Source organism: Phascolarctos cinereus, unplaced genomic scaffold, assembly GCF_003287225.1.
Source record: "Phascolarctos cinereus isolate Bilbo 61053 unplaced genomic scaffold, phaCin_HiC Scaffold_5;HRSCAF=322, whole genome shotgun sequence".
NCBI classification, from domain to species: Eukaryota; Metazoa; Chordata; class Mammalia; order Diprotodontia; family Phascolarctidae; genus Phascolarctos; species Phascolarctos cinereus.
In genome coordinates, this window is record NW_027555958.1 from 97,292,510 (window position 1) to 97,315,833 (window position 23,324).

Genomic DNA, 23,324 nt, shown 5'->3' on the forward strand with positions numbered 1-23,324 from the left:
CCCTATTTGCCATAAACCAGCCCCCTGAGAACAAGTATTTACAGAGATCTCTAAAAAGATAAAAAGACAAGCAAATCTTGCATTTCACCCAAGTCCAAATACAAGTAAGAAAAAAGTGACACCACTCTGTACATATGCTATCGATGGTTTAATCACAGCTAAAGACTAATTGGCCTCCAAGGTTCACAACCTTAGCATCATCCTTGACTCCTCATTCTCCCCCATGCCATATGTCTAATCAGTCGACAAATCTTGTCATTGCTCCATCATCACATCTCTTACATATCGAGAGAGAGAGCGAGAGAGAGAAAGATTCCTCTTTGAAATGGCTATCCCATGTGCTTAGAGTGCATTCTTTCCTTTCCTCCACCTAGCAGACTGACTCTTTCAAATGCAGTTCACACACCATCTTTCTACATTAAGCCTTTCTCAATCTCCCCAAGTGCCAGTGCCCTTCCTCAATACTAGTGCACAACCTTGTATTTAACTATTTTATATATTTGTATTCACTTTATGTTGTATGGTTTACATATGCACTTATCGTTTCTCCATTCCTGGTTAGGAGAGATTGGTTTGTTCTTTGTACTTGCATCCCCCAAGGGTGAGCATAACACCTGGCAGGTAGAAGGCACTTGACAAATGCTTGCTGATTATTCCATGTGTTCCATTCTGTTAGTGCAAAGGCAAGCTGGACTTGAGTCTAAAAGCTCTCATTTGACGAAAGCCTTAGGACTCTTGGGGACAATGAGGGTGGACTGCAGAATTTTAGGGTCCGTTTGGCTTCCTAAGTCTGAGACCTACTCCACATCCAAATTCTTGGTATCATTTTTAGCTCTGCTGTCTTTTTTATTAGGTGTCAAGGGGCAGTCCTACCAAGGAACAGAGAAGAGTTTTGGAGCTCACTGCACTTTCCTTCTAAGTTCAGACTTAAGCACAATGTGACGACATCTCCTGAGAGTACAGCCAATTCATTTGCATGAATGGCTCAGAACTTTCAAACCTAGAATATCAGGGCATCTGAGTGCCTGGTTCATAGCAGACTGAAATTTCACTGCTTGAAACTTCTGTGCTACCATATATCATTTATCCATTTTTAATTTCCTTCCTAACTTTAAAGCAAAATTTGCCTGATTTCTTCAATTCTCTGTCAACCTACCTAACATATTCCACTCAACTTTTTTTTAAAATCAATAACTTTTGTTCTTATGTCACCCTCATTTCCCAGCACCTGTCTCTTCCCTTCTGCCACCATGAAAGCCATCCCCCTTAAGAGGAAAAAAAGCAATTCATCAAAAAAATTTCAACACATCCACCAAGTCTGACAGTACTGTTGTTTTCTCCATTCCTGGTCCTCCACTTCTTCAAAGAAGAGAGAAAAGTGCAATCCCATATCTCTTCTTTGGAGCTAAGAGTAGTCATTGTAATTATACAACACTCAGTTTCAGGGTTTTTTCCCCCTTTCCTCTTCCACTATTGTATTCACCCATTCTTTCTTAAAGTAAAGGCAGAATCTCAGCTTTGATTATTTTCCTTTGATTGTACTTTTTTTTAAACAAAACATTTTGTTTTCTGACTCCACAAAACGGAAAGGAAAAACAAACTTGTGAAGGATGTTACTTGACCTTAGGATCCTAAGCACTTCCCACATAAACATGAACAGACAAAGGTAAAACATCTTCAAAGAAAAACGTCACAATACTGACATACATTGGCTTCCGAGTAGACTCTGTCTCTCTGGTTGCAGTTTCTTCAATACAAAATTCTTAAAATCAACCCTTCCACTCAATAAGTATTTATTAATCATCTACCGTATGCCTAGGACTGGACTTAGTCCTGTGGTGCCTATAAAAGAGGTAAATGACACAGTCCCTGACCTCAAAGACCTTAAAATCTAATGAAGGAGATATACCATATATTAAAAACAATTTGAATACAATAAAAGACACTTACAATGAGATACACACAAGACCAGTAGAAAACTAAAAATATTCACAGGTATTTTGAGAACGAAAACAATACTTTGGACTAAGTAGAATTGAGGTATTCAAAATGAGGCCTTAGCATGAGCAAAGGTTTGGAGGCAATAATGTGTGTAAGTATATTTATGTATATGAAACAGTAAAAAGAATTGTCTATGAGAGAACAGCTAAGCTGAGTTGTATTCTTCAAATGCGCAGAGAGAGCCCAAATCTATAATTCAACTGAGTATTTATTAAGCATCTATTATGTGTTGGGGGGCAGGTAGATAGCACGATGTCTAGAGTGCCAGGCCTGGAGTCAGGAAGACTCATCATCCTGAATTCAAATCTGGCCTCAGACAATTACTAGCTGTATGACCCTGGGTAAGTTACTTAAGCCTGTTTGCCTCAATTTCTTTATCTATAAAACGAGCTGGAGAAGAAATGAAATGGCAAACCTTTCCAGTATCTTTACTAAGAAAACCCCAAATGAGGTCACAGAGTCAGACACAACTAAAATGACTAAACAACAACAAATGTACCTAAGCCCTGGGGAAAGAAAGTTGTGATCATCAAGTAGATTATATTCTATGAAGAACTTCTACAGAAATATAAATATATACAAATTGATTTCAGGAAGTGGGAAATGAGAAGCTGTAGCAATTATGGAATTAGAAACCACCTCACGTAAAACTCAGCACTTGAGATAGGCCTTGAGTGGAACCAGGAATGCCAAGAAAGACAGATGAGAAGGGAGAAATTCCTGTGCAAAGTCATGGAGATGGAGAATAAAATGCTACACACTAGGAATGGCAAAAAGGCCACTTCTTGTGTGTGTGTGTGTGTGTGTGTGTGTGTGTGTGTGTGTGTGTGTGTGTGTGTCTGTGTAATGAGAAATAAGTCTAGAAATGTCATACCTGTGACTAGAAACATCATATACAGTCTTAAAATGCTCATCCTTTAAAAATGTTTGAACAGTCATTTTTTCCAAAGTTAAAGCATCAATCAAAGCTTCAACTAAAGAAATTTCAACATCAAATAATATGCTTCTAATTCAGCAAATTCATCTGAGAAGCAATGCTTCTCAATGAATCATGTGCTGCATGCAGAGCTCTGTGGGAGACGCAAAGAGAGGCATGGATTTGCTGCTTCCCTTGGAAGCTTAGAGGTAAAGGACCTACACTCTTATTGAATGGGGCAGCAATTCGTCTCCATCCTTTCACTGAAAGGGCCAGCTTCAATAAAGAGAGGACCAGATGCCCTTGACTTCAGCTCCTAGGAGGACAGCTTGGAAAGCCCAGTTCTTGGCCATACTGATCAGAAGATGTTTATTTCTCTATGAACATGGAGGAAGTACCATAAAAGCAGGTGCAGGTCATGCTCAAAAGGGTGAATAGGAGGGATGCCCAGCCTGGGCCCTGAGAGGAGCTCCTTGTTAGGTTATCAACAGTGGACATTCTGCCCTTTGTGACATCATGCTAGACACTAAATGGATTCAGGTGCTCAGCATGTTCTTTTTCTCAGATGCTATCATAAAGTAGCAAGCAGCTCTTTTGGTCATACTTGGCTGGGCACTCTTTCAACTAAGCTGCTACCCTGATGGAAAGATCCCTTGTTGCTGCTTCCTATGATATAGACATTTCAATTATAGCCTATCCTATTATATCTAGTAAGATACAAATAATACAACTAGCAATGCTGGCATCCTCTGTATATAAGGAAGGAAGGTACTAATGATGACCCACTAGCAGTACAATGTGGCTCTTCCAGCATTGATCATGGATTTGCATTGAGTTAGCCTCCCTCTCATCACCCTCTCCTCATAACCAAGGTCAGTCATACTGTACAAGGTGGCCAGGGTAACAGACAGAAGACTAGCACCTCAGATGTAAGGGCTTGCCTTTCCCTTTTCAGGGTTGCGATCCACCTTTGGTGTCTACCTGATTCACCCAACTCTTACATGTGGCTCCATGAAGCTGTAGCAGGCACAGTGGCCACATCATGGTAAACCATTGTAGCAGACAAGCTAACCCAGTTTGAGAGTAACAGGGATCTTAAACCCATCGTTGAGTTAGGGGAATATCTATGCCAAACATGTGAAGCCTTCCACTGGGGGAATGGGTAGATGAGAACAGTTTGTTCCAGTGGCCATGAAGGCAGCTGAAGAAGGCCCTTAGAGCTTAGTAAGACATCAAAGATAACAAAATCATCCACTGCATCCTGGGCCATCATCAGTCCTCCTGACTTTTGTCTTGCACTGGAATTGATGACTCTGGAAGGGAGAGCGGGGCTAACAACTTTATGCAACTCTGCCTCACTTAAATCTAACTCACTCCAAAGTCAAGACATCACTGATGATGTCCCTGGTCCTCTTCAAAAACAAAGGATGAACAACAAAAACATGGCAATGGAAAAAACTAAAGCTACCTTGGGTAGTGGAAATACAAAGATAAAAACAACATAGCCCCTGCACTCAAGGACCATATAGTTTACTAATATTCAAAGACTCATTCATTTTCATTCCTTCCAAAGGATACTGCATCATAAATTTATATAAGACAATTTTACATGCAATCCTGAACTATGACAGATTAGGGCTGAAGAATCTATATTAAGCATTCCATATACTGCATAAAATAGGATCTGACAAAATGCACCATAAGTTAAATGGCATCTGGTTAGATTACAACTTTGCCATGTTGGATGTCAAAAATCACACCTAACAATACAGTGTTAAAATAGCAAGATTTCAAAAATAAAACATCTTGCCATTTGGTAAAATTAGATTTTCATTTTAAGAACCTTTTGGGCTAGGTTAATTTACAAAATAATATTAGCAAAGTTTTTCCCCCCCACAGAAAATATACTTTTTAGGGTATCACAAGTCAAAGGTAGAGATAAAACTTCAGAACATGTTCAAAACTTTGGTTGGTTTAGGTTCTAGAAGAAGTTTGAGTATTTCATGTTGTATGTTGGGAAAGTATGGACCAGAAAAAGAAACCATCCAATGATGGTTTGCTATCTGGAATACATTAAGAAGTATCAGTTCTTACTGAACTCAAGGTAATATACAACTTCTGGAAAGTTTAAGGACAAATTCAAGTGCATCTGAGTAAGATATTTAAAGGAACTTAATTTAAGTTAGATTGTATATTTATTGCACATAAAAAATTATGCATGATCTTGGAAAAATCATTTAACCCCTCTAGGCCTCAATTACTTCATATATAAAATGAGCAGGTTGACCTAGAGGAATTTTAAGGTCTCCTTTAGCTCTAAATCCTCTAATTTTATGAGCCTGAGTTAAATGGGATACATGATCAAAAAAGAGAAATGAATAAGTCTTTCCATCAAGCAGCCTAGTGGAAAGAGTTGTTTAGGATTTAGTCCCAGTTTTTCTACCAACTAATTGTAGTATCTTAGGCAAGTCACTTAACTTCCCAAAGCCTCAGTTTATTCATCTGTGAAATGGGTATAACAATATTTGCCCTACCCATTTCATAAGTTGTTTTATAAAGATCAAATGAAGCAACACGCATGAAACACTAGGAAAACTTTTTTTTTAAGAATAAACTATTGTGATTCTTTCAAGTAAAAAATGTTACCTTATCTTCTCATTTCTCACGGATGGGATAGAGGCAAGGTGTATTGACTAAAATGTGGAAAGATGCTGAAGTGCTTGGTCAGAAAAGCCCCAGACTGAGTTCTGCTTCTGGGAGCCAAGATGGTGGAGTGAAAAGGTAGTCACTCTCACCCTTCCCTATCCACTTCTGAAAACCCAGAAAATATCACCCTAGAAAAAAAAAAACCCTGGAACAGCTGAACTAGAAGAAGGATGGGGAACAGCAGTGAAGCAACCCAGCAAACCAGTCTCCCAGTGCCTCAGCAAAAATAAGGGAAGCAGCACTACAAAGGGCCCCAGGCAGATAAGCACCCTGCAGCATTCATCTGAAAGGAGCTGAAGAAAGCAACCTAGAGTTTTCCTAAAGTCCCAGCCTGGCTGATTCCAACCCAACAACTCCAACTGTCAACCAGGAAGAGATCCTGAAGCCCAGGTGGTAGAGCAAGCAAACACCAACACCTGGACCTCCAAGTGCCTCAGTGAGGGCAGGGGAACTGGTGGAAACCAGGTCAGAAAACCACCAGCTGCCTCAGCATTCTACCACAAAGGAATCTCCCAATGCATTAGCAGAAAGGAGGGAGGCAGCATTGCAAGGGGCCCCAGGCAGATAAACACCCTGCAGCACCCATCTAAAAGGAGCTGAAGAAAGCTAAGGGAAAGGAAAAGCAGGCAACCTAGAATTGCCTGAAAGTTCCAGCCTTGCTGATTCCAGCCCAACACAGGTAAGCTGCCAAAACCCTACAGCCTCCAATTGCCAATAAGAGGCCCAGCACACAAAGCCAGTGACCAAGACCTAGGCTCCCAACACAAGAAGCTTGGGTCAGTGCCCTCTGTTCCCCAGCAGGAGAGCTCAATCTCTTTAAAGGCCAGGGAATAAAGAAACCATGAGTAAAAAGAAATGTACCACAGATTCATATTATGAGAAGAGTAGAGATCAAGACAGAAATTCTGAAGAGGACAACATTGTCAACAAACCCACATCTGCAACATCAAAAGGGAATATGAACTGGTCTGAAGCCCAAAAAGCCTTCTTAGAAGAGCTCAAGAAGGATTTTAAAATTAATGAGAGAGGTAGAAGAGTCCTTAAAAACAATTGGCCAATTGGAAAAAAAGTACACTGAAGAAAACAAGTCCCTAAAACACAATTGGCAAACTGGAAAAAAAGTACACTGAAGAAAAAAATCCCTTAAAAATACAATTGGCCAATTGAAGAAGGAAGTACAAAAACTAACAGAAGAAAACAATCTGTTAAAAACTAGAATTGGACAAATGGAAACTAATGACTCTATGAGAGAGCAAGAATCAGTCAAACAGAAACAAAAAATGAAAAAATGATGAAAACTTAAAATACCTCATTGTAAAACAACCGATCTGGAAAACCAATTCAGGAGAGACAATTTAAAAGTCATTGGACTACCTGAAAATCATGATGAAAAAAAGAGCCTGGACAGTATCTTTCAGGAAATCATAAAGGAAAACTGCCCTGAAGTCCTAGAACCAGAAGGTAAAATAACCATAGAGAATCACACTCACCACCTGAAAGAGATCCCAAATTGACAACGCCAAGGAATATAATAGCAAAATTCCAAAATTACCAGCTGAAAGAGAAGGTGCTGCAAGCAGCCAGAAAGAAACAATTTAAATATCATGGAACCACGGTAAGGATTGCACAGGACCTTGCAGCTTCTACGTTAAAAGACTGCAGGGCATGGAACATGATATTCTGTAAGGCAAAGGAGCTTGGATTGCAGCCAAGGATCAACTACCCTGCAAAAATGAGCATGAATTTTCAAGGGAGAAGATGGATATTCAATGAAATAGGGGACTTCCAAACCTTCCTCATAAAAAGACCAAAGCTCGACAAAAAATTTGATCTTCAAGCCCATGATTCAAGAAAGACATAAAAAGGTAAATGGGACAGAAAGATACAAAATGTCGTTAATAAGGTCAGACTGTTTACATCCCTACAAGGGAAGATGACACTTGCAACTCTTGAGAAATGTATTGTTATTACACCATCTTAAAGGAGTATACATAAAGGGGGTGGATATTAGTTGACTTGGATGTAATGATTAAAAAAAAATCTAATCAAGTGGGTTAAATGCATCCAAGTAAGTGGATTAGTCTGATCTTAGAAAATGTACTGAGAAAGGAGGAGGCAGACAAGGGCAAATTACATTACAGGAAAAGACAGAAAATCCTATTATAGCAGAGGGAAAGAAGGGAGGGGGGTGAACACTGTTTGAACCTTGCTCTCATCAGATTTGGCTCAAGAAGGGAATAACATAATCAGTTAGGTATGGAAATCTAACTTGCCCTATGGGCAGTAGGAGGGAAAAGGGGAAAGAAAAGGGAGGGGGGATGGAAGGGAGGCAGTTAGGTATGGAAATCTAACTTGCCCTATGGGCAGTAGGAGGGAAAAGGGGAAAGAAAAGGGAGGGGGGATGGAAGGGAGGGAAGAAGAGGTGGGAGCAAAGGGTAAGAGGGGGGAGGGGGATAATAGAAGGTAGGAGAGACTGAAGGAGGTGGTGGTCAAAAGCAAAGTACTGGTAAGGGGGGGAAGGGAGACAGGAGAAAGAAAACCATAAACAGGGGGGAAAAGGATGGAGAAAAAGACACAGATAGTAATTATAACTGTGAAAATTGAATCGCTATCTTTTTTTTTCTCTTCTGTTGAGTTTTGTTTCCTCTTTCTGATGGTTCCTCCTATTGGTTTTAATTTGTACTTACAACTTCATTAATGTGAAAATATGTTTAACAGGAATGTAAATGTATAGCCCGTATCAGATTGTGCACCGTTCTGGGGAGGGTGATGGGGAGGAAGGGGGAGAAAAATTTTAAACTCAAAAGCATGTGGAAGAGATTATTGATAAATCAAAATAAATTAATAAAATATGCAAAAAAAAAAGCCACGGACTATAAAAGAGAGCTGAGGAAGCAAGATCCCTGGAACTTTTGAGGCATTTCCAGGGACCAGGGACCAGGGCTTCTTGGAAGCAGTGCAGGGATACTTTATGCCAGGATACTTCTCCAAAGCTACTTCCTAATCAGGACCAGGATGACATAGGGAAAGGGAGCTAGATCTGGAGTCAAGAGACTGGGGAGAGAACTGAGGCTCTGAGTCTTCTAAGAAGTACAGACTTAGGCTCATCAATTTTACCCAAGTCTGTTTTCTCATTGACAAAATGGAGATAATTCTTCTAGCAAAATCTTACCTCATAAGGTTGCTGCAGGGAACATACTTTTAAACCTTGAAGTGTGATATTATGAAATGCTCAAAACTCTCCTGGTGTCAGTGGGAATGGAGATAAATGTGAGATGAAACTATTGTGGGTGGCAGAGAAAGCTAAAGCCATGTCATTTTGGATGCAGTTCCTCTATCTTGCCCCTGACCTGGTTTGTATTGCAGCTCCCCACTCTCCACCCCCCTCTTTGGAACCTTCCTTACTACTACAACAGCAAGGACAGTGCTATCTGTTAGGACAGGGTTACAAGATACAGACTGCTAACCTAAAAGCCTTTTCTGTTACTAGCCCACAGCAAAAGGCCATCCAGTCCTGAGGTCCCATATCCAATTCACCTCCTGGCTACATTAAAACTATACAAGCTTTGTCCTTTTGTTCCTTTGGGAAGTTTCTGTCTATGGTGTGTGGGGCTTCCTTGCTGGCTAACTCAATGTAACCTCATTGGTCCTAAATTTATGGTCTTGGGTTTGGGTTATGGTTTGGAGGCTTCAGTTCTGGTGCTGGTTTGTTGCAGCACCGACAATTTTTATCCAGCATTTATTAAATGTCTTCTGTGTACAGAGTAAGAGAGCAACATGTCCATTTTTTATTAGTCCCACGTCCATTTGGTGTTAATTCTTCATGGGACTGTAGGACCCATAACTATTTGAAAAGCTTATGACTCTATCTTATACCTACTTCTCCTTTAAAGTATTTCTGTAAAAGCAAAAGCCAGATGTTCAGGATCTAAGTGCCAGACTTACACAAGGAACTTAAATGGCTTAATTATGTGTGTGTGGTGCACAATGAAGGGAACTACGATCTTCAAGCACTTAGTTTTTTTTTAATTAAATTTTAATTTGGATATAGCCAAGTACTTGTTTCATTTATCTGCTTTCCTATGGAATGGTAAGCATTAAAAACTTTAGATTTATATATGGCTTTTCTTCTAAGAAAGCATAAAACAAATATCATATATACTGGAATATATGTATGTACAAAAGCAATCTAGTCTTTTTAAAAAAATTCTTGTTGAAAAATAGGGATATTGACAAAAAGTTTTCATTTTAAAAGTTACTGTAAGGTAATTCCTAACTGACAATAACAAGATCCTATTTATAGTTAGAATCTCATACTCAGTGCTAAGTGGCGACTTTCTTCTTTAAAAATTGACATATGAATACAAACTCAGTTTTCTTATATTGTAGCTATAAATGCCTCCATTTGCAGGGAGCCCAAAGTAATTTCTTAAGTACAACAACCAAACTGTTTAGTGTAACTAAGCCCTTCTCTCAGATTCTCTGCTGAAGTGGGATAAGGTTGTTGTTTTTAGCAAACCACGCTCTGAGTCACTAATGTGACTCTTCCTAACCTTGAATATGTGCAATTACTTTTCAATCTGAAAATTTCATGACAGCCTCCTTTTTAGATTGAATAAAGAACACCTCTTTCTCCTGGAAATAACAGGTTTTTTATTTGTTTTGCTAATATTCAAGAAATCACAATCTGAAGCTTTTTATATTCTCTATAACTTTTAAAACCCAAATAAAATTAATCCAAAGAAGAGTGTATTACATAATAAGTGGAACCATTTAAATACTATCACTGAGATTTCCATGGCTGCTTTGTGAAATAGTTATAGCTTTATAGGAGTCCTTCTTTACCTTGTTAGATGTTGAATTCAGTTGGCATTTGATTGCTATATTTTAGTTTATGGTGTTGCCAACCATGTAGGGATATTAAGTACCATAAATTCTGCTATAAGGAATCCACTTACCCTACTTCAAGCTTGGAAAATATTTCCAGTCAAAAGAATTGTTAGCTGAAAAAATTTAGAAAAGTTTAGAAAACTTTATAGTAACATTTCCTGAAAAAATAATTAAGATAGTAGTGACGGTAATGGCTGGTGGTGGTGGTAGTGGCAGTGGTAATGATAATAGCTGCCATGTCTATTACACTTCAGGGTTTGAAAAGGCTTTTAGATTTTATCTCATTTGAAACCTTTAACACAATTTTTGTGAGGTAGGTGCTATAATTATCCCCATCTATAGATATGGAAAGGCACGCTCTTTAGAGGTTAAGTGACTTATCCAAGGTCACAGCTAGTAAAGGTATGAGGTGGGATTCTAACTCAGGTCTTCCTTCAGAGTTTAGTGCTCTCCCTACAACACCATAATGTACCCTCAGTCATATATTCCTATTTAAAAGGAAGAAAGTCAGCCTCAGGAAGAAGTCATTTAGGAAGCTGACAAGCTAACTACAACTTTTTTTTTTAAGACAATCTCCCCATCTTGCCCAGGTTGGAAGTGCAGGGGGATCTTTCCCATTAATGACTGGCATAGGAACTTGATCTACTCTGTTTCTCACTTGGGCAATTTAGCTCTTTCCTTTGACTACTTGGTGACCCCCCTCTCCCTCTCCATCTCACACCTGGGGGCTAACTATATAGATGCCAAATTTATTATGAACAGTCAATCAGCATAGCCCACTGTAGCTCAGAAGAGATCTTCCATGCTGACACCTTGCAGATACTTGTGATAATGAAGAGTTAGCTTTCTTCTACTCATAAACATATCCATCTGTCAAATTATCTGCTGTAATCCATATCCTCTCACATCTAAAATTATGGCTATAATTAAGTTTGATATGGCAAGAAAGTTTGCCTCGCTGCCCTCAAATGAGTTTAAGTTATCAGTTCTGAATGAACCACCTTCCAGTGACTGAAAAGAAGAGCAGCTGTATTTACTGAACCACTAAGAAATGGAGGCAAGACAGGACTGGAGATAAGTAAATGTTGTACCCACTCCCACCCCAAAAAAGGTAACATGGTGTATAGTCTTTAAACTATGGGCTGGTGAGCTTGCTCAAATTCCTTATAAACTCTTATAATATATTATTACAAAGGTGGATTGATGACCATTTAGAAAAATGTAATGATCCCTAAGAGCCAATATGTCTTCATCAAGAATGGGTTATTGGTTTTCTTGAGGCTACTAAGTCTAGGTGATAAATGCAAATATGTATTGGAAACCTCCATAACAATTAGAACTAAGCATAAGCAGAATGGGTTTTCAGTAGGTGGTAACTCCCCAACACCATAGATCATCACCTGGAAGCTGGGTAGTCATTTGCCAGGGCTATTATATATAAGAGGTTCTTGTTCTGGTACAGGTTAAGCCATGCTTCCAAATTTTGGGATTCTCCGCATTCATGTGTATGTATGTGAACCTCAACAAATTTTCATGATGCTAGTACTCTGAGAAGCACTTCCAATGGAAAAAGCATACTGCTGCTACTTTTCTCCTTTGGAAAACTATAGAAAGGTACGGTACAGACCACTAGCCCTATGCCATGTTACCTCTGAGAATGGTTCAGCTCTAGAAAAACAACAAAAGACGATCAATCTAGGCAACAAAAAGTGAGTGTCTCTGATCATTGTATATTTCTGTGTTTCAAAACCAAATATTCAATTAAATTTGGATTATTCACTGGTTATATTATCCTCACTTCATTTACAATATACTTAAAACTTATACTTAAATATACTCTTTTAATACAGGAAACATAAAGACTCTGCATTACCAAATAAATAAATAGTTTAATTCCAGTTTAACTGACAATGACTGGTCTTCTGGAAAGCCAGTTAACAATGTTCCAAGAAGTGAGTTATTTAGCAGAAGAAAACCCAGCACTTTTTACAAAAAAGTCAGGTTGTCTGAAGATTGTATAACATCCTTTCTCCTAACTATGACATAATCTAGCCTACTCCAGGTTTACTTTGAACAACAGATCAACTTAATGAATCATCTCCAAGGAAGTTTGAATTTCTTATTTGCCTTATTATACAAAGGAAAAATCTTGAGGCCCAACAGAGAAATTAAGCAGCTTCCCTGAAAGGGTTAATTAAAAGAAACAGCCAATACTGGTTTTTTTTTTATCAATATAATGAAAGCCAGTCTGCTCCCAAGGTGGCACACAACCAAAGTTTTTCAAGTTTTCACCTCCAGTTATTTTCCTTTTTATAGCTTTTTCTTAAATTGCTTTTAATTTTAAATCACCTTTGCTTCCAAATATATCCCTTCCCCTTCTCCTCAAATACCACCCCCTCAAAGAGTATTCCTTTAAAATAAAACGTGAGAAGGGGAAAAAAAATTCAGCAAAAGTAACCAACATATCAACTGACTCTGCCATTATATGCAAAGTTTCACAGCCAGTCTCCTAATTTCTTCAAAGAAGGGAGAGGATGAACTTGCAGTTATAGTTTTACACTCCCTTCCCCATTCTGGTATCTTCAGGGATAGTCCAATGGATCTCAAAAGCATCATGGCCATAGATCACTCCTGAGGGCCTCGAGAACAGAACAGTTCTAGACCTATGGTAATATGAATATAACCAGCAGCAGTAGTAGTGTTAAGGCAGTAGATGTTGTAATCTCATTTTTAGCTATCTTTTCCTATCTTCAACAAATCTGTCTCCACGGCTGCCCACTGTGGGGTATAAATTGTGAGTATAAAAGTAAACTCATTTCAAATGACATTCCTTATAGAAACCATTCTTCTGTGAAGGAAAAAAAAAAGACCTTTCATACATCTGGAGGGTAGATATGTACCCTCTGAGAGTATCCATGGGCTGTTTGCCTGGAATATGCCAGTTACCTAAAGCTTAGTGAAAGAAGTTAGTACAGCCTAGAGCACTTCTTTTCACCACTCCTTTCAAGCAATGGATAGTCTCATTTCATTTCAGTAATGGATAGTTTCACAATAGATAGTAGAATGCAAATTCATAGCAGAACTCTATCATATAATCGCCATCTACTCAGTTACAACCTCTGAATTCCACATCTTCTATAGAATGCTATCACATGTGATATATCTTAAAGGATCACCTGAAGAAGATACTTTGAAGTATTCTTTAAAACAAGATTTCTTGAAAGTTTGCTTTTAACTGTATAGCAGGGGTTATATTTAATTTTTCACTATTTTGATTCAATCTAATAACTATGTATTAAATGTATCACACTGGGAATATAAAAATGAATAAAAGAATCCCTGCCTTCAAGAAATATATGATCTTGGGAATAAGAATGGCAGGGGGTAAAAAATATACACAAATAACTATAACACAAGTTAGAAAATCATTACTGTTTGGTATGATTAAATTCATAAAGTCTGTGAATGAATTACTATTAACTAGGAAAAATAAAGGCATGGAAAATTCAAAGGCAACATTACTTCTACCTGGAGAGATCAGTGAAGTTGTCAAAGAGGAGGTAGTATCAGATTTGGACCTTGAAGGCAGAGAAGGATTTCAACAGGAAAGATAGGGGAGAAGAAATTTGCTACAGGCATGAAGGACTACAATGTGGAAATGCAAAGGCAGGGGGAGGGGCAGAAAGGCACTTTGGAAAAAGTAAGCAGTCTAGTTTGGCTACAACAGGATGGATGCACCAAGAATTCCATAAAATGAAGTTGGAAAAATAGGTTGGAGCCAAACTGTAGAGGTCCTTGAATGCCAAAATAAGGAGCCTATTCTTTATTCTCTTGGCAATGGAGATCCAAGATGATTTTAGAGTAATATTACTTTGGAAATGATATGATGGATGGAGAAAAGGAAAAGATATTATAATAATTATAAGAGTGTAGGTGAGAGGACATGAGAGACTAAACCAGAGTGGTAGCTGTGAAGTAGGGATGGGGAAGGGAATTAGATATGAGAAAATGCAGATGTGAAAATAAAAGAATTTGATAGCTTAAAGATAAAGGGATGAGGCAGAATCATAAATGATGCCAAGTTCTCAAGCCTGACAGACAGTAAGGACAGCAGTACTATTAATGGAAATACAGGAATTAGGGGAAAAAAGACAAGAGGAGGGCAAGGGTAAGACAAGGATTTCTGTTTCGAATATGTTCTGTTTGAAGAAATGACAGGAAAACCAGGTAAAGATAAGAAGCTGGCCATTGTAAAGCGCAGCTCTGGAGGTCAGGGAAGCCAGAGATAACTGATCTGGGAGGTGTACAAATAAGAGGAGAATCAATAAAGCTACAGGACTGAACAGGAACACCAAAGGAAAGGGTAGAAAGAGAGAAGGTCAAAGAAGAAGCCCCACTTTGGGGATGGAAGGACGAAGAGGTGTCAACAAAGACTCATCAGATCCTAGGATCATAGATCTAAGAGCTGCAACGTACCTTCAAGATCACCAAGCCAGCTCCTTCCTTTTACTCATGAGGAAACTGAGACCCAAAGAGGTTTATCGACCTTCCTAAGGTCACACAGGTAGGTATGGCATTCAAACAAAAGTCCTCTAACTCTGAAGTCAACTATATGAAATACTGCTACAGACAGGTCCAGAAGAATGATCAGGGTCAACTGGTCAGCGGAGGCAAAAAGCACAGGAGAAAGAGCACCAGATTGGGACTCAGAGGGCCTGGGTTAAAATCTCATACATAGGTCTGTGGGGGGCAGTTGGTTACGAGGGGATGGCTGACCCCTTCTCCACAGAAGGGATGGCTGCCACTCTCAGGACTCCAGTGCCTGTTTGTCAGTGGCAGTTGGTTAGCAGTTGCTGCTGTTGGTGATGAGGAAGAAAGATCCCTTCTTCACAATAACTTCTCCTCTCGATGATGGCTGTGGGAGCTGATCAGGAAGCAGGTCTGAATGGTTTGGGGGTACTGCTACTCCCAAAGCTTCCGAGCTGTCTCTACCAGGGCCTGTAGGGATTTCATGGTTAAGGTGGTGGTAGTGAGTGAGATAGATGAAGTTTTCTCAGTACTAAAACTCATAAATTCCCTTTGTACTCCCAAGGCAGTAAAACTTGATGAATCTGCAAACATTTGCTGTGCATTACACAAGAGCTAACCTGTGCTCCGATTTCTCTAGCAAGGTAAAAATTGCGAAAGACTGCTAGCTTTAACCGCCAGGGGCTTCCTGCTTATCTGTCTCTAGAAGGAACTTCTAAACCATTATCAAAAGTCTTCGATCCTTTGTCTCTGGGCAGAACTTCTAAGTAGATTATCAAAAGTCTTCCCGAGCCTTTGTCTCTAGGCAAATATTTCCAAATAAGGATATTATTGTACTAAGGGTCTTAGAAAGCCGCGTTTAGATTGTACACCCTGAAACCCAGCCAATGGGAAGAAGGGTTCAGGAATGGGGAGGGGGTATGGTGTTAGGACTATAAAACTTTGTTCCCCACTAACAGATTTTGCACTGGCTGTCACTGTTTGAGCAGCGAGGGCTGTGCCTTTTCTCATGAGAAAGAATAAAACTTTTTCTGATCTCTGACTCAGCCTCCGAACTTTTAATTCTAGTGTGGCAGCTGTCCCACGCAGTAGTGGCCTGACTCGCCTGGCTCACACAGCCCCCTTTCTGTCATGCAAGGTGCCTTGATGTTTCAGCTGGCTGGCTCACCTGCCCTGTGAGTAGCAGTCAGATAGTAGTTGGTGAGGATGGCTAATCTCTTTAAATCCTATGATTCCAATGATTTGACACTTAGGAGGTCATTACTGACCTTGGAAAAAGACTTTCAGCAGGATGGTGGGAATGGGAAAAAGTGGATTCATCCCCAAATCTTTTCCAGGAAGTACTGAGGAAAGTGGGGTTTATAAACATCTTCTCTATATGATAGTAGAAATTGTTAATGACATGACCGTATGTCCTTATGTGTGTGATATATAGGTTTTCACTGTACTACGCACCACTTTCTAAAGTGAGTCAGAACCATTTGCTGGAAGGCACAGGTAATGCTTCTTTAATATGTTGCTATGACAACACTCCATTTCTTTAAAAAATGTACAAAAAGGGTATTCAGTAGCCATGCCACGAGTTATTAAAATTCAGTCTTGATTTTCTTCTACTCAGCAGATTACAAGCTATTCACCTGACTCAGGGGCCAGTGCCTCTGTTTGTACTAAGCATCTGATGTGTAGTATGGCAGGCCAGGTGTTAAACAGGAGGTGAAATGGGGTCATTTTTGCATTTCCTTGCTTCTCTCCTTCTGTTCAATTTCCTTACTTAAAAGGCAGAGTTTAGAATTCAAGATTAAAATAGAAGTATCCCTCATTACCAAAAAGAGTGCAAAATGCCTTCTAGTATTTCTATACAATTGTCTGATTCTTTCAAATAAAATAATGGTATTTCAACATTAATTTTATTGAAATTTATTCAAAAAGAGCCCCATCATCCCAGTAGCTATCTCTAATCCCATGCACTCACATTATCTTTAGTTTTAAAGGCATAATTTTTCAGAGGAAAAAATGTGGGTACTATTCCTGATGCACAATTTTTTTCTTATTTTGTGGAGGGGGTTATTTTAAAAAAATTTTTCTCAATTACATGTAAAAAAAAATTTAACATTCATTTCTTAAAATGTTTAAGTTCTAAATCCTCTCTCCTCTTCCTTGAGAAAGCAAGCAATTTGATATAGATTATATATGTGTAGTCATGCAAAACATATTTCCATATGTTGAAAAGAAAACAGACAAAAAAACCAAGAAAAATAAAGAAAGTTAAAAAGTATGCTTCAATCTGCATTCAGGCTCCACCAGTTCTTCCTCTGGAGGTGGATGGCATTTTTCATCATAAGTCCTTCAGAACTGTCTTAGATCACTGTGCTGCTGTGAACAGTTACATCATTCGTACTTGATCATTATACAAGACTGCTGTTACTGTGAACAATGTTCTGGATTGCTCGCTTCACTTTGTCTCAGTTCATGTAAGTCTTCTCAGGTTTTTCTGAAAGCATCCTGCTCATCATTTTTTATAGTGTGGTAGTATTCCATCACAATTATATACCACATAACTTGTCCAGCCATTCCCCAGCTAATGGACATCCCCTTGATTTTCAATTCTTTGCCACCACAAAAAGAGCTCCTAAAATATTTTTGTAGTATGTATAGGTCTTTTTCCTTTTTTTAAAAAAAAATCTTTGGGATACAGACCTAATAGTAGTATTGCTCAGTCAGTTTTATAGCCCTTTGGATTTAGTTCCAAATTGCTCTCCAGAATGGTTGGATCAATTCACTACTCCACCAACAATGCATTAGTGTCCCAGTTTTTTTCATATCCCATCCAGCATTTGTCATTTTCCTTTTCTGTCATATTGGCCAATCTGATAGGTGTGAAGTGGAACCTCAGAGTTATTTTAATTTGCAATTCTCTAATCAATAGTGATTCAGAGCATTTTTTCCTATGACTATACATAACTTTGATATCTTCTTCTGAAAATTGCCTTTCATATTGTTTCACTATCAATTGGGGAACAATTCATATTACTATAAATTTGACTCAGTTCTTTATATATTTGAAAATATATTTGTCAGAAAAATCTGCTGTAAAAATTTTTTCCCAGTTCCCACTTTTTTTATAATCTTAGTAGCACTGATTTTATTTGTGAAGAAGCGTTTCAGTTTAATGTAATTAAAATGATCCATTTTACATCCTGTAATGCTTTCCATCTCTTATTTGGTCGTAAACTCTTCCCTCATCTATAAATCTGACAGGTAAAATAATCCATGCTCCCCTAATTTGTTTATGATATCACTCTATCTAAATCATGTACCCATTTTGACCTTATCTTGGTAAAAGGTGTGAAATGTTGGTCTATTTCTAGTTTCTGTCAAAATGCTTTCCCTTTTCCCAGCAATTTTTGTCAAATAGCGATTTGCTGTCCCCAAAGCCTGGATCTTTGCATTTATCAAACACTTACTATGGTTGATTCCTGTGCTGTACAGTGTACCTAATCTATTCCATTGATTTACCACTCCATTTCTTAGCCAGTACCAGATTGTTTTGATGATTACTGCTTTGTGATACAGTTTGAGATCTGGTACTGCTAGGGCACCTTCCTTCACATTTTTTTTTTCATTAATTCCCTTGATATTCTTGACCTCTTGTTCTTCCAAATGAATTTTGTTATTATTTTTTCTAGCTCTATAAAATAATTTTTGGTAGTTTTATTGGTATGGCACTCATTAAGTAAATTAATTTAGGTAGAACTGTCATTATATTGGCTTGGCCTACCCATAAAGCAATTAATATTTCTTCAATTACTTAGATGTGATATTTATTTCTGTGAAAAGTATTTTGTAATTGTGTTCATATAGTTTCTGGGTTTGTCTTGGCAGGTAGACGCCCAAGTGTTTTATATTATCTGCAGTTATTTTAAATGGAATTTCTTTCTACCTCTTGTTAGTAATATGTAGAAATGCTGATGATTTCTGTGGGTTTATTTTATATCTTGCAACTTTACTGAAGCTGTTAATTATATCAACTAGTCTTTTAAGTTGATTTTCTAGGATTCTCTAGGTATATCATATCATCTGCAAAGAGTGATAGTTTTGTTTTCTCACTGCTTATGCTAATTCCTTCATTTTATTTTATGTGAGATAGTTTTCCCCATTCTACCTCTGCCTTCCTCTTTATTGCAGTGCATCCCTCTTTCTCACCCCCTCATTTTATTTTTTGGAAATCATCCCATCATCAACTCACACCTGCGCCCTCTGTCTGCATATATTCCTTCTAACTGTTCTAAAAATGATAGAGTTCTTAGGAGTTATAAGTATCATCTTCCCATATAGAATGCAAACAATTCAACCTTATTGAATCTCTTATGATTTCATGTTTTCCTTTTCATGCATCTTGCATTTGAAAGTCAAAATTTTTATTCAGCTCTAATCTTTTCATCAAGAATGCTTGAAAGTCCTTGATTTCATTAAATACTTATTTTTATCTCTGAAGGGATATACTCAGTTTTGCTGAGTAGCTGAATCTTGGTTGTAATTCTAGCTCCTTTGCCTTTTGGAATATCATATTCCAAGGCCTTTAATGTTGAAGCTGCTAAATCTCGTGTTATCTGGCTACCTGCAGTATTTTTAATTTGACCTAGGAGCTCTAGAATTTGGCTATAATATTCCTGGGAGTGTTCTTTTGGGGATCTCTTTCAGGAGGTGATTGGTGGATTCTTTCAATTTCTATTTTACCTTCTGATTCTAAGATATCAGGGCAGTTTGCTCTCTCTTTTTTTTTTTTTTTTTGGTATAAGATGTCTAGGCTCTTTTTTTTTTTATCATGGCTTTCAGGTAGTCCAATAATTCTCAAATTATCTCTCCAAGATCTATTTTCTAGGTCAGTTGTTTTTCTGATGAAATATTTCACATTTTCTTCCATTTTTCTTTTTTTTTTACATTGTTTTATTGTTTCTTGATGTCTCATGGAATCATTAGCTTCCCCTTTCCCAATTCTAATTTTTAAGGAATTATTTTCTTCAGTGAGCTTTTGTACTTCTTTTTCCATTTGGCCAATTCTACTTTTATAAGAAGTTCTTTTCTTCATACAATTTGGCCAATTCTGCTTTTTAAGGTGTTATTTTCTTTAGTGGGTTTTTTTTTGGTACCTCTTTTACTAAATGGTTGACTCTTTCCATAAATTTCTTGCATCACTCTCATTTTTTTTTCCAAATTTTTTCCCTACCTCTTTGATTTTAAAAAAACCCTTTTTTAGCTCTTCTAGGAATTCTTGTCGGGTTTACATCTAATTCACATTTTTTCCCCTCTGAGGCTTTGCTTGTAGCTGTTGTGACATTGTTGTCTTCTCAGTTCGTCTTGATCTTCCCTGACACCACGGTAAATTTTCCTGGTCAGGCTCTTTGCTGTTGTTGTTTGCTCATTTTCCAATCTATTTCTTGACTTTTAACTTTATGATACAGTTGGGCTTGCTCCCAGGGTGGAAGGGGCACTGTCCCAAGTCTCAAGTTTTTCATGCTGCTGTTTTAAGAGCTAGTTCTGGGGGTCTGTAAGTTTTCATTGACTCCAAGATGGTATGATCTAAGGAAAGGTGTGGTCACTGCTTTGCTGGCCTGCGCTCTGGTCTTTACTCAGAAAGGAACCTAATTCCGCTGTAGCCACAGGGGCTGGCACTCCTCTTGATCCTGGAACCGTGACCAGGTCCCCTGCTCTCCCGCAGCCACAAGTGCTAGTGCTCCTTTTTGCCTTGCAACTAAGACCAGGACCCTACTCCCTTGTGAGCCACCACAAACATTCTTCTCCACCCTGGAGCTGTGACCAAGGCCCCTGTACCTCTCTGCTACAAGTCAGTGCTCTTCTTCACCCTGGGAATGCAACAGGGTCCTGAACTCAGAACCACCAAAGGACCCCCTGTAATCTCTTTCTGACCAGTTGTCCAACCCCATTATCCTCTGCGGGCTGAGGGCTCCAGAAGTTAATGCTGTTGACGCAGTCACCTCCAAGGCCTGTTGTTGATATTGCTGGAGCTCAGCCTGCACTACACTCCTGATGACCCCCTGGTATGGCAGATCTTTCCTGCTGACCTCCCAAGTCGTCTTGGGCAGGAAAATTGTTTTACCCTGACCTTTGGTTGGTTCTGCCGCTCCATGATCTGATTTGGCACATTATTTTGAGGTTGCTTGGAAGGGAATTTGGGAGATTGAGGTGAGTTCCTGTCTCTACTCTGCCATCTTGGCTCTACCCATCAATGCACAATTAAGGAGTGTTTAGCAAAGAAAAGAAAATGTGTTATAACAGAACATGCCCCTAAATGCACATAGATGATATCTAAGGATTGATGAGAGATGAGCTTTTTGAATGCAAAAGGTTAATACAGCATAGAGACACAAAGCCACATCAGAGAATAAGCTTCTCTTTTCAGAATAATGATGTAAACTAAAAGCCTCAATTGATCTGCAAATACACACACATACACTTCTATCTATCTATCTATCTATCTATCTATCTATCTATCTATATTCATCCTACAAAAGTCTTGGTCAGGAGATTAACATGTAATGAAAAATTTCTAAATAATGACATTTAAAAGCCATTTGTTAGGCCACTAGAATGACATCTTGCGCCTAACAAGGTTACTGATAAACTACAGCAGGAGGCAAGAAGATACTTTCTCAAATCCTTGTTGGTTGTTTCTTTTTTAATCCTAGTTTTCACTCATGTGCTACATTTTTCTATAATCATTAATTAAAAACAGACAATAAAAAAGAAAAAGCATCAGTTGGAGGCAGGGAGCAGTGCATGTGCTTTTGCCTCAAGGTTAAATTGGCATGTAAGTGCACACCTTCCTAGATCCTAGATCATGGAATGCTAGTGCCAGGTAGGGGCCCACCATCTTAGCCTAATCCCATCACATTACCAATAAGGAAATGAAAGCCTACAAAGAGTGACAAAAATAAGTTCACACAGCTACTAAATAGCACAGCCAGAACTTGCACCCAAATCTTCTTATTCCTCACCGAGTTCTCTGTCCATGACATCAGGATGACTCCATTCCCCCCATATCCACCCTTTTCTTCAGCTCGTCTTTATTGGATCCTGTATTAATACTTGCAAGTAACTTTATGATGACAGAGAATATGTGTGGCTCTGGAATCAAGGACCTGGGTTCAAATTCCACCCCTGAAAATTACCACTTGTATGACGAGGGGAAAGTCACTTAACCTTCCTAGGCCTCAGTTTCCTCATCTATAAAATGAGAGGATTGGATTAGACTAGCCTCTAAGATCCCTTAAATCTCCAGATCCACAACACCATAGACTTTTTTCAGGATTTACTCTAGAAGTTCAACTAAGGAAGTATATTTCCTGGTAGAAATAGGATGTCACTGCACAAATAAAACTCACAGAGCAAGGAGACTTCATTGTCAACAGCTAAATGCATCAAAGTACTAAGAATACAAAGGATTAGCCAGACTGCCAGAGTCTAGAGATTAGTATAAGAAACATTATGCAAGCCTCATATTTTTGTACATAGATATTTAACGATCTCTAATTTTCACAAGGAGAGGGGGTCTACAGCTGCATTTAATATAAAGTAAATGGCGGGAACAAGTCACTGAGTTACTGTTTTGGCTAGATTTACTACTTTTGAAAGCTGTGCTTTTGCCCTTCCCAAAGAAACATGCCAAAGAAAACACAACCTCAGTAACAAACTGGGAATCTCTCTTCCTCCCTCCCCCACCCCCTTAAGCCAACACCTGCAGTGACCACATTGACAAAGATTCTCTGTAGTCTTTTTTTGTTGTTGTTCCTTTTGATGTGGAGTTTTAAGAAATCTTATCTCAACATAAACATATTTATAATAGGAAATGGCTTTGAAAGGATACCCAACATCATAAAAGCACTCGGGGAGCAGAAAAGTTGTAGGATTAAAGAGTTAAAATGAACTCTTCTGCCTGAGAAATAACAGCTACTCCCACTTGAAGTAGAACCTTTAAGGTTCCCAGAACCCTTTCTTCACAATCACCATGTGAAGGAAGTGGCATAATCAAAAGGCATTTATGAAGTGTCCACTATGTGCCAGGCACTGTGCTAGACACTAGGATACAAATGCATGATGCTTAGATGAAGTCATTGAGTAGAGTCATACACTTTGTTTTTGTCAGTGATTTCAGTCTTGTCTCACTCTCTGTGACCCCATTGGGTTTTTTTTTTATCAAAGATACTGTAATGGTTTGCCATTTCCTTCTCCAGCTCATTTGACAGTTGTGAAAACCGAGGCAAAA

At 38.6% G+C, this 23,324-nt stretch overlaps 1 protein-coding gene across 1 annotated transcript in view; it reads right to left on the reverse strand.

Moving 5' to 3' along the window:
• The window catches only part of TIAM2 (TIAM Rac1 associated GEF 2), a 298,176-nt gene that overhangs the window by 30,802 nt on the left and 244,050 nt on the right, over positions 1–23,324 (reverse strand).